Genomic DNA, 13,112 nt, shown 5'->3' on the forward strand with positions numbered 1-13,112 from the left:
GCGAGGCATTCCACCTCGCATAGCTCAACGCCGTCATACCGGCACTCATTCGGGCCAAATTCAGAGAATGACCCCAACAACCCACAACCCTCCTTCATACCTCTACAGCGTTCGGTATCACACCGAAATTTTGACGACCCTACTCCATACTTCAGAGGTCAGTTTAATCCAGCTGACTACATCCAGGAACCTTCAGGTTTTGTTCCATTAGGGCCGCAAGATCACTTCTCCGAAGATCATATGGACGAGGATACTGATCCGACAGAACCTGCTCGTGGTACGCCCACGCACCCAATAGAAATCTCTGATGGGTCATCCTTCCATGGTACATGATGTGTGTAAAATGCAACATATAAAACACATCAATTAAGGCATAAAACTAACCCTTTTTAAGTACTAATGTTGGAAAAAAAGTGTTTTTGTCTTCCTTTTGTATTTTCAGGATGAAATGAGCTCAAAATCACAAAAGAAGCAAAAAGACTACTAAATCTACCATAAATACAAGAAAAGGAACAAAAGTGAACTGCCCGGACCCTCAACAGCACCTCCCAAGACAAAGAGAAGAGAAACAGAGCCTGAACACGCCCCGTGTCCAGTGAACACGGGGGCGTGCCCAGGAAGCAGCAGAAAAGACAAACCAGTAGAAGCTTCCATTGCTCACCACGGGGCCGTGCCCAGCGGACACGGGGGCGTGTTGAAAGTACAGCAGGCGCATTAATTGTAATTCGCAATTACAATTAATGAAGAGAGAGAATGTCAGACGGGCACGGGGCCGTGTTCAGCGAACACGGGGCCGTGTCCAGCGTTCTGTTCAGCCTATAAATAGAGGAGCTTGGCTTCATTCTCTCTCATCCCTTGGCACACCACCTCTCTCACACTTCATCCACCACCCACCACCACCATAACACCATCATCCACCACCATCATCCATTGTCCATCATAGAGTGTGTGAGTCGTCTCGGGATCCAAGATTGATCGTAAGAGTTCTTGACAATCAAGGCCATGTTTGCCTAAGTCTCTTACATCACTTGGTGAAGACAAGTGTTTAGTATAATACTTTTTATTTTTAATCTTTTGCACTTTTTATTTGGTTTTGTATTAATGACTTTAATAACTAGTTACTTATGTTGAAGGTGATCTTTCCTTATCGTTTGTCCGTGGTGTCTTGGCATTATTTTACTGTCTATATAAAATAAAAGATTTTCACCATTCATATCTCCACGGTCTATATGGAGGTATGTTGGCTACCTGGTCGGGGGTTAAGGGAACGGTTTGGTAAAGGTCTTGCCCTTGTTCAGCGTTTAGAGGTCCTGCTTGGGACCTGGGTCAAATTTAGTAGGATCTCCTTCAATGCCCATAGGTATTGGATGGCGGGGATCCAAACTCTTTGACCCCCTCATAAGCTAACTACTATTAATACTATAACCCGGCTATTTAGGACTGTATCCCTGCTGACTCAGACTACTTAGCCGAGGGTAACGTCACCGCCAAAAGCGGGGCCTACCATAATTTGCATTAATAACTTAATTCATTATCTTTCAATAATCCAACCCTTTAGGATTGTATCCTTGCTGACTCAAACTACTGGGTTGAGGGTAACGTCACCTCCGAAAAAGGGGCCTACTACAATAACTAAGATAATCTCTTAAACAAGTGCAAAAGTGCGAAAATAATCAAAGGTTATACTAATACACGTGTCGGATCCAAGTGATTCATCTTGTCTATCTGTTTTTATTTTATTTTTCAGCATTTAGTTAGTTTTTATTTTTCTTAGTTTAAAACATTTTTCTAACTTTTTGATTTGATTAGACGTTGAGGATAAACCGGTATTAAAAGCTCTTGTGTCCTTGGACGACCTCGGTATCTTACCAACACTATACTACGTCCACGATGGGTGCACTTGCCCATATGTGTGTTTAGTGTTAGTAAATATCGTGTTTTATAAATTTAAAACTTGACTAAAAGTGTAAAAAGGGCTTAAAAATATATCTAAAATTATATACACACCGACACACACCAAGTTTTTGGCGCCGTTGCCGGGGACACAAGGATTTTAAGAAAGTTAGGAATCAACGGCCTAATCATCTTTTTATTTTTCTTTAATTTTTTAGGATTTTTTTTTAGATTTTTCAGCTTCTGCAGAGCTCAGCACGGGGCCGTGCCTGGTCGGACACGGGCCGTGCTCAGCAACGTCACTGGCAGTTTTTGTTTTTCAAGATTACAGGAGGCTGACCACGGGGCCGTGTCGGTGCAACACGGGGTCGTGTCCAACTTCCAGTAACTGGGATCTGAAAAACAACCACTGTATCTCCGACCACGGGGCCGTGTTCGCTCGACACGGGGCCGTGGTGAACCTTCTGACCAACATTCTTTTCTGTTTTTATTGCAGGACTTGGAACCCGACGCCAACCTCGCGTAGTGTATGAGCTCCAGTTCCAATAAAGACATAAAGGAACCATTAGAAGAACCCGAACGCTTTCTCAGAAAAAGGTTAAAAGCCAAAAACCAAGAGAAAGTTTCGGGTGACCCACCCCCAATGGCGGACCAACGTACCCTCATGGATTACTTACGGCCCACCGTAGGTAATCTCGGCGCCGCTATCAATGCCCCGAATGTCGAAGCTAATAACTTCGAACTTCGACCGCACTTGATACAAATGCTCCAAAACTCCGCAACCTTTCACGGGCTCGCGGACGAGGATCCCCATCTACATATAACTAATTTCTTAGAAATATGTGATACATTTCGGATCAATGGAGCATCAAACGACGCCATCCGCCTTCGTATGTTTCCATTCTCACTAAAAGACCGAGCGAAAGCTTGGCTCAACACCCTCCCAGCTGGATCGGTAAACACCTGGGATGAACTAGCCCAAAAATTTCTATATAAGTATTTCCCTCCTTCTAAAACTGCTAAATTAATGGCTGAAATTAACACATACTCACAAGAGGACGGGGAATCCTTATATGAAACTTGGGAAAGGTTCAAGGAGCTACTACGCAAGTGTCCCCATCACGGCCTCGCGATATGGCAACAAGTATCCACTTTCTACAATGGATTGTTGCCACATACTAGACAGACACTTGATTCTAGCTCCGGGGGACTTTTAGGTAATCGACGCCCACACGAAATATATAATCAGATTGAGGAAATTGCTCAAACCAATTTTCAGTGGCACACCCCCCGGGGAAATAAAACTATTGCCCCGGGCGCCCATAAGGTAGACGAAAACACCTCTTTACAAGCCCAAATCGAGGCCCTTTCTTCAAAAATAAAAAAATTAGAAATGACAAAAACAGTCTCGGTCATGGCTTGTGAGGGGTGTGGTGGGTCACATGAAAATTGGAGTTGCATGAAAGAAACGGACGACCAACAAGAAATGGTAAACTACATTGATAATAGACCTAGGCCGTCGGGTCCTCCAACGGGGACCTACAACCAAGGATGGCGAAACCACCCAAACCTTGGTTGGAGGGAGCCCGGCAATAGTAGTAACCAACAACCACAACGAACAAACTTTCAGCAATCAAGAAATGAGTCACAAAATTTCACTCAACAACAAAGTGGGAGAGAAAGGCTCGAAGATACTATATCTCGCCTCGTCTCTGACACTGACAAGAAAAATTCGGAAAGATTCCTACAATTAGAATCAAACTTTAGGAATCAACAAGCTAGCATTCAAAATATAGAAAAACAAATAAATCAACTAGCTCAAAATTTTTCCGAAAGACCACAAGGCGCGTTACCTAGCAATACCGAAACCAACCCGAAGGCACAAGTTCACCTCATCACGCTACGAAACCGAACCGTAGGGCCTGCAGAAATACCTCCAACCACGGAAGAATCAACGCCAACACATCTGCAGGAGAAGGACCCTCCCCCATCAACAGAGCCTACCAAGGCTCCTCGAGTCCCGTACCCCGGTAGGTTAATTCGTCAAAAAACCAACGAGCAATTCGCAAAATTCGAAAGTTTGCTAAAACAATTGCATGTCAATATTCCTTTTATCGAAGTCCTAACCCAAATGCCCAAATACTCTAAATTTATGAGGGACTTCCTTACACATAAAAAGAAAATTGAGAATTTGCAATTAGTTAATTTAGGCGAAGAATGCTCTGCCCTCGTACTCAATAAACTACCCCAAAAGAAGATCGATCCCGGAAGCTTCACGATTCCGTGCTCAATAGGGGAATCTCCCGTTCGCAATGCCTTGGCCGACTTAGGGGCAAGCATTAACCTCATGCCCTCTTCAATGTTCAAAAGGCTTGGCTTGGGAACCACGAGCCCCACAAAAATAAGCATACAACTCGCGGATCGATCGGTCAAGTTCCCGCAAGGTGTCATCGAGAATGTCTTGGTAAGGGTAAGCAGGTTTGTTTATCCTGTTGACTTTGTCATACTCGACATGGAGGAAGACAACGAGGTCCCCCTTATTCTAGGGAGGCCTTTCCTTGCCACCGCACAAGCAGTAGTGGACATGAATGAAGGGACACTAACGTTGAGGTATGGGGACGATGAGGTAAAATTCGGAGTTGGGAAAAGAATAGAGGATGACGACCCGGTCCACTACATGAAGGTTATCGACTCAAGCTTGGATGCCGCTCTCCGACGGTGTAACTTGGGAGGCAAGGCACCCCAATCAAATGACGTGTGACCGGGAATTGGGTCTAGCCAAGGACCCTTATAAACGTGGCGCACCACGGAGGCATTCCGCGGATCTATCCTTAGTTTAAGTTTAATCTTTTAGTTTTTGCAGAATAAAACACACTCATGGTGGTAATGGATGAAAAAGGGAACGAGAAAAAATGGAACCATGCAGAAGAACAGAACAAACCGACAAAAATCTCCATAACAGAAGGCTCCACACGGGCCGTGCCCAACCAACACGGCCCCGTGCTGAGCCCCCTGCAGGAAATCACCCAGTTCAGGTAACTGGACACGGGCCGTGTTCAGCGAACACGCCCCCGTGTCCATGCTTCTGTCTCAATTCTATAATTTTTGTTACTGGCACTTGACCACGGGGCCGTGCCCGGTCAACACGGGGCCGTGTCCAGAGTGCCAGTAACACAAATCTTTGTTTTTAAACACACTCTTACATATTCTAATCAACCAAAAACTCTATTTTTGGACACATTGAGGACAATGTGTAATTTAAGTGTGGGGGGGATGCTAAAACCTTGGAATTTTGCAAAATCCTAAAACAAGCCTTACACAAAACTCTATTGGAACCGCTAAACACCCCAAATTTTTTCAAAAACTTTTTCAATTTTTTTTATTTACTTGTCTTAGTTTAAGTTGGGAATAACAAGTTATAAAAGGGTTATATTTTTACAAACTTACAACCGATAGCGTCGTGATAAAAAGAACTAACATAAGAAAATTATGAAACGGTATAACAAGTCTAGCTAAAATTCGATTATATATGCTTGGTCACATTAAAAACCCATTCCCACAAAAAGTGAGTTTTGAGCCTTTATTGAGCATAAAAATACACATACTTAGATTAAATGCTCATTTTTCGTTTCTTGTGTGAATAGCCGCTCGGTCTTTACAAATCTAGAACTTGCCACGACGATACATTCCCGGTCCTTACCAACTTAAACCCAAGTAAGTAAATGATGGAGGCATTAGGACTAACTATTTTTCTTTCAAAACCATTATTTTTCATTTTTTTTTTACCTACCCAAAAATCCCCCTAGAAAACCCCTTTGAGCCTAAACCTTTCATTTCATTACCCCCAAAACAATTTTCTACCCACCAAAAACCTTTTTCATTTTTTCACCTTTATTTTAGTGACAAACTCGGTTTTTCATAAACATACCCTTTACGTGACGAAAAAAAAAAAAAAAAATGATGAAGTCAAAAACAAACATAAGCTACAAAAAGCTTGTTTGGAGAAATACTTCAAAAATAAATGTCACCAAAAATAAGGTATTTTACGAAAACCGACACTTGTTACGATTTTCGCCCTTTTTACTAACCACTAACCAACCACCCACCTTTAAACCCAAGCCTTCACCCCAAAAGACCTCTTGATATTTACAAAGGTAAAAAGGTAAAAAGGAGGAGGATTGATCGCTTGGCAAGCATATGGAAAATGTAAATCCGTGCCGCTCTCGAGCGATTCACTTAAATATACACCTTCGGCCGAGTGATTGAGTGATCTCCCGTGAGGTATGTGAACTTGTATATAAATGGAATTTTAATGAGGCATGCTATGCCAAATTAAGTAGTTTATCTTATGTAAAGTTCAAAATAAACCATGACGAATAAGATTGTAAATAAAATAAAAATAGAACCTATACAAACCTTGGATTCCCGACACTCTAGGACAAGTTAAAAAAACTTCTCTTCTACCTATTCCATTTGGGAGTGTAAGCCACATTAAAAAGAGTTTTGCTTGAGGACAAGCAAAAGTTCAAGTGTGGGGGTATTTGATGTGTGTAAAATGCAACATATAAAACACATCAATTAAGGCATAAAACTAACCCTTTTTAAGTACTAATGTTGGAAAAAAAGTGTTTTTGTCTTCCTTTTGTATTTTCAGGATGAAATGAGCTCAAAATCACAAAAGAAGCAAAAAGACTACTAAATCTACCATAAATACAAGAAAAGGAACAAAAGTGAACTGCCCGGACCCTCAACAGCACCTCCCAAGACAAAGAGAAGAGAAACAGAGCCTGAACACGCCCCGTGTCCAGTGAACACGGGGGCGTGCCCAGGAAGCAGCAGAAAAGACAAACCAGTAGAAGCTTCCATTGCTCACCACGGGGCCGTGCCCAGCGGACACGGGGGCGTGTTGAAAGTACAGCAGGCGCATTAATTGTAATTCGCAATTACAATTAATGAAGAGAGAGAATGTCAGACGGGCACGGGGCCGTGTTCAGCGAACACGGGGCCGTGTCCAGCGTTCTGTTCAGCCTATAAATAGAGGAGCTTGGCTTCATTCTCTCTCATCCCTTGGCACACCACCTCTCTCACACTTCATCCACCACCCACCACCACCATAACACCATCATCCACCACCATCATCCATTGTCCATCATAGAGTGTGTGAGTCGTCTCGGGATCCAAGATTGATCGTAAGAGTTCTTGACAATCAAGGCCATGTTTGCCTAAGTCTCTTACATCACTTGGTGAAGACAAGTGTTTAGTATAATACTTTTTATTTTTAATCTTTTGCACTTTTTATTTGGTTTTGTATTAATGACTTTAATAACTAGTTACTTATGTTGAAGGTGATCTTTCCTTATCGTTTGTCCGTGGTGTCTTGGCATTATTTTACTGTCTATATAAAATAAAAGATTTTCACCATTCATATCTCCACGGTCTATATGGAGGTATGTTGGCTACCTGGTCGGGGGTTAAGGGAACGGTTTGGTAAAGGTCTTGCCCTTGTTCAGCGTTTAGAGGTCCTGCTTGGGACCTGGGTCAAATTTAGTAGGATCTCCTTCAATGCCCATAGGTATTGGATGGCGGGGATCCAAACTCTTTGACCCCCTCATAAGCTAACTACTATTAATACTATAACCCGGCTATTTAGGACTGTATCCCTGCTGACTCAGACTACTTAGCCGAGGGTAACGTCACCGCCAAAAGCGGGGCCTACCATAATTTGCATTAATAACTTAATTCATTATCTTTCAATAATCCAACCCTTTAGGATTGTATCCTTGCTGACTCAAACTACTGGGTTGAGGGTAACGTCACCTCCGAAAAAGGGGCCTACTACAATAACTAAGATAATCTCTTAAACAAGTGCAAAAGTGCGAAAATAATCAAAGGTTATACTAATACACGTGTCGGATCCAAGTGATTCATCTTGTCTATCTGTTTTTATTTTATTTTTCAGCATTTAGTTAGTTTTTATTTTTCTTAGTTTAAAACATTTTTCTAACTTTTTGATTTGATTAGACGTTGAGGATAAACCGGTATTAAAAGCTCTTGTGTCCTTGGACGACCTCGGTATCTTACCAACACTATACTACGTCCACGATGGGTGCACTTGCCCATATGTGTGTTTAGTGTTAGTAAATATCGTGTTTTATAAATTTAAAACTTGACTAAAAGTGTAAAAAGGGCTTAAAAATATATCTAAAATTATATACACACCGACACACATCAGTGCACCCTATCAGGGACCAGATAGCTTCATGGCGTTGTTTAATCAACACGAGTGGTACCATACGCCACAGTCATCACAACAACCGCAACATCCACGAGATCCCTCCGAGGATCCACATTTCGTGGCAGTTACGCCACCACCTCCGCCACCGGCACAACCAGTAATGCCTGATCCGCCAGGGCGTAGGAGGACAAATGCTCGTATGTCCACCCGAGGAGGAGGGGATTTCCACTTCAGCACCCCTCGACACTCTAGTAGTAGCCACTACCCGCCACTACAAGAAGAAGGACCTTTAAGTCCTGTACAGGAGGTGAACTCCGCACCAGCTGCACCAACTTCGCCACCATTTGGGTATGACCAACCCATACCTGCTTACACGGGTCCAACGGCTTACAACCCGTTCGAACCGTCATCACAAGCACATTACAACTACAATTACGAGCGCGACCCATATGTGGTGTCGGCCAGGTATAATGCACGATATCCTGACGGAGCTCATGGGAACATGGGAGCACCGGACTACTCAGCTCATGGGTATCCAGCACCTCCCAGACCTCCAGTTCCGCAACAGGCGCCACAACCACGTTTCTCTCCTCCCGAACAAGAAGAAATACTCCACCGTTTGAGCCGTGTGGAGAGAGAATTCGAGGAAGAACGTAAGAGCCACCGAGGATTCCTCAAGGGCTTAGCAAACCTACTAAAGGGCAAAAAGAAGAAACGTAACCATTAGTCCTTATGTACGTACTAATGTAATGTTTATTTTAAAAGAAGTCCCTGCGTGGACATTTATCATATTTCAGTCCCTACGTGGACTTATCTTTTAGCCCTTGCATGGACACTTATCTTGTATTAGTCCCTGCGTGGACTTGTCACTTATTTTAAACCTCTATGGAGGTATGTACTATTTAAAAGACCCGTTTAGGGCGGTATGTAATCATATTAAAATTATGGAATGTTATATTATGAATTTCATTTTTGTTATCACTATACATGAAATAAATCAAAACCATTCCTTTTAAATTGATCTGCCTAAATAAAGAATCTTAGAGTGAAACCTAGCCAGGTGTCTTTTAAGATCCGGCCAAGATGGTAAGACCTAATTAAAAGATTCGGATTCCCTGTTAACCTCTGTAAGCATGTTAACAATCATGGCAGATGTGATTCGTTAAGATCGCACACGTCATTCTTACACAATAATCCTTTAAAGGATTTCAAAGACCCAACTAAATGATTTATAAATCATGGGTTAAAATCACCAATAAAGGTGATCAAATTATCAAACATCCATTAGAGATGTAGTGCCTACGGGCCAACCTTAATAATACATCCATTAGTGGTGTAGTGCCTATGGGCCGTAATAATTGTCTTATAACGACAAAAGACAGTGGTGGTCTATGACTCCCTGTCAGAAAGAGATAAAAGAACTACGGTTCAAATCTCTATGCCTTTGATTCTCTGAAATCTCGGCTAATATTATAAAACATCCTCGTGATTAGGCTTCGTGCCGCCAATATTATTGTTATAGCTAAAATAGGATATATTCAAATCCTAACACTAAGTGAGTAATAAGTTAACCAGATATGGCCTCTGTTACCATGGTTAACGGATTGTCATAAAAGACAATTCCATAATAAGCTTCTAAATAAAAATTTGTTATCTTCTGTAACAGATACAAGTTACAATGGCGGATCCCAATGGAGAGAACAGCCATACAAACGAAGATGACTATGATAATGCGCAAGTGCATCTGACAGGCGCACAGTTAAAGGCTCTGAATGACAACGCTGTTCAGCAGCTCTGGATCGTCAATATACTGAGTCTCAAAGCAGAACCGTATCGAAACCACCCTCCAAACCAAAGTCACAATCCAAACCACTCTCCAAACCCAAGAAAGATGACGATAATCACTCGTCCGCTGAGAACAGTGTTCGTCGTGATCGGGAATATACTGATGCATCCGGTGCCAAGGGTTGCACATACAAGTACTTCGTGTCTTGTAAACCCCGGGAGTTCACAGGGGAAAAGGGTGCTGTTGATTGTATCACCTGGCTGGATGAGATGGACACTATTGTGGACATCAGTGGGTGTGCGGAGAAGGATGTGGTGAAGTTTGTGTCGCAGTCATTTAAGGGCGAGGCCCTAGCGTGGTGGAGAGCGTTGGTACAAGCGTCGGGTAAGTCTGCTCTGTACAAGATGACATAGGAGGAGTTTATTTCTCTCATTAAAGAAAATTACTGCCCTCAGCATGAGGTGGAGAAGATCGAGTCTGATTTTGTGTCATTGGTAATGACAAACCTGGACTGCCAGGCCTACTTGACGAGCTTCAATACGATGTCTCGTTTGGTTCCGTACCTTGTGACACCGGAGCCAAGGAGGATCGCTCATTTCATTGGGGGCTTAGAGCCTGCGATAAAGGCTAGTGTGAAGGCCTCTCGGCCAACGACCTTCAGGTCAGTAACTGACCTCTCCTTGTCTCTCACTTTAGATGCTGTCCGTCTGAGGACGCTAAGGAGCAAGGAGGCAGAAAAGAGGAAACGTGAGGACGACACCTCACGAAGATCAGGAAAGAAACACCGTGGAAACGGTGATGGCAAAAGAGGGGCGGAAGCGAAGAAAGATGGGCAAGCAGGAGAAAAGCCCAAATGCAAAATCTGCCAGAAATCCCACTCTGGGAAATGTAGGTTTGGGTCGAACTCACAGTCCCAGCCAAAGCCTTTTACCTGTGGACTATGCAAGTCCAGGGACCACAAGACTGTGGACTGTAAGAAGATCAAGGACGCAACCTGCTATGGTTGCAATGAAAAGGGGCATATCAAGAGTAACTGCCCTAAGAATACCAGGAAACCAGAAGAGAGCAAGAAGACGAATGCGAGAGTCTTCCGCATGGATGCAAAGGAGGCAGTGCTGAACGACAATGTACTTACAGGTACTTTTCTCGTAAATAATATTTTTGCAAGAGTACTTTTCGATTCAGGCGCTGATAAATCCTTTGTAGACCAAAAATTTTGCAAACTATTGAATATGCCTATCAAAACCCTAGATGTGAAATACGAGGTAGAGTTAGCAGACGGCACGATAGAAACCGTCTCCACTATCCTAGAGGGATGTGAAATATCCATTAAGGACCATTCTTTTCCTCTATCTCTACTTCCTTTCAAACTAGCGGGTTTCGACATTGTTCTAGGCATGGACTGGTTATCCCACAACCAGGCCCAAATCGTTTGCAACAAAAGGCTTATAGTGCTAAAGACCCCGAGTGGTGAATCGCTTACCATTCGAGGAGACACGCAGTATGGATTACCCGAGGACGTATCTATGCTCAAGGCTTCTAGATGTTTAAAAAGAGGCTGTGTCATTTACATGGCTCAGGTAATAATTGAAGAGCCCAAGCCGAAGATAGAAGATCTTCCTGTCATTTCTGAATATCCCGAGGTTTTCCCCGAAGAACTACCTGGTTTACCACCAGATAGACAAATGGAATTCAGAATAGATATCATTCCTGGAGCAGCTCCTATAGCTAGAGCGCCCTACAGGCTAGCTCCGACTGAAATGAAGGAATTAAGGACCCAGTTGGATGAACTGTTGGCAAAAGGTTTTATCAGACCTAGTTCGTCTCCCTGGGGAGCACCTGTCCTATTTGTGAAGAAGAAGGACGGATCGATGCGGTTGTGCATCGATTATCGTGAGCTGAACAAAGTTACCATAAAGAATAGATATCCTTTGCCAAGGATCGACGATCTGTTCGATCAGCTGCAAGGAGCGAGCTACTTCTCAAAGATCGACTTGAGGTCGGGCTATCATCAGCTAAAGGTCAGAGATGAAGATGTGCATAAGACAGCATTTAGGACTCGCTACGGTCACTATGAGTTCCTAGTGATGCCTTTTGGGCTCACGAATGCACCGGCTGCGTTCATGGATCTCATGAATCGCGTCTGCAAGCCGTACTTGGACAAATTTGTCATCGTCTTCATCGACGATATCCTTATATATTCAAAGAACCAAGCTGACCACGAGAACCACCTCCGTTGTATTCTCGAATTATTACAGCGTGAGAAACTCTACGCCAAATTCTCTAAATGTGAATTCTGGCTACGAGAAGTCCAATTCTTGGGACACGTTATAAGTGAGCGTGGTATCCAGGTGGATCCCGCTAAGGTAGAGGCAGTCATGAACTGGCAAGAGCCAAAGACGCCTACCGAAATTCGTAGTTTCCTGGGGTTAGCAGGATACTACAGGAGATTTATTGAGAATTTCTCGAGGATTGCTGCGCCCTTGACTTCCCTAACCAAGAAGAAAGAAAAGTTCATTTGGGGCTCAAAGCAGCAAGAGTCCTTCGAAATCCTGAAACAGAAGCTAAGCAACGCACCTGTGTTGACACTACCGGAAGGTACAGATGAATTCGTAGTTTACTGCGATGCATCGCACACTAGCATGGGGTGTGTACTTATGCAGAAGGGCAAGGTGATTGCCTATGCTTCAAGACAATTAAAGGTGCACGAAAAGAATTACACCACCCATGATTTGGAGTTGGGTGCCGTTGTATTTGCACTGAAATTGTGGAGGCATTACCTATATGGTATCAAGTTCGTGATTTATTCTGATCACAAAAGCCTTCAGCATCTGTTCAACCAAAAGGAATTGAACATGAGGCAACGCCGTTGGATGGAAACCTTAAATGATTATGATTGTGAGATCAGGTACCATCCTGGCAAAGCGAATGTGGTAGCTGATGCCCTAAGCAGAAAAGAAAGGGTGAAACCTATTCGAATCAATGCCAAGAGCATTGAAGTCAGGAATAATTTGATTGAAAGGATATTAGCTGCACAGCGAGAGGCTGTGTTGGAAGCTAATTATCCTAAGGAAAAGTTAGGAGTAACTGAAGAGCAGTTAACTCTTAGCAAGGATGGAATCCTTAGACTGAACGGACGAATATGGGTTCCGATTCATGGAGGACTACGAGATGTTATCCTCCAGGAGGCCCATAGTT

This window comes from Helianthus annuus, chromosome 17 (assembly GCF_002127325.2).
Source record: "Helianthus annuus cultivar XRQ/B chromosome 17, HanXRQr2.0-SUNRISE, whole genome shotgun sequence".
Lineage (NCBI taxonomy): Eukaryota > Viridiplantae > Streptophyta > Magnoliopsida > Asterales > Asteraceae > Helianthus > Helianthus annuus.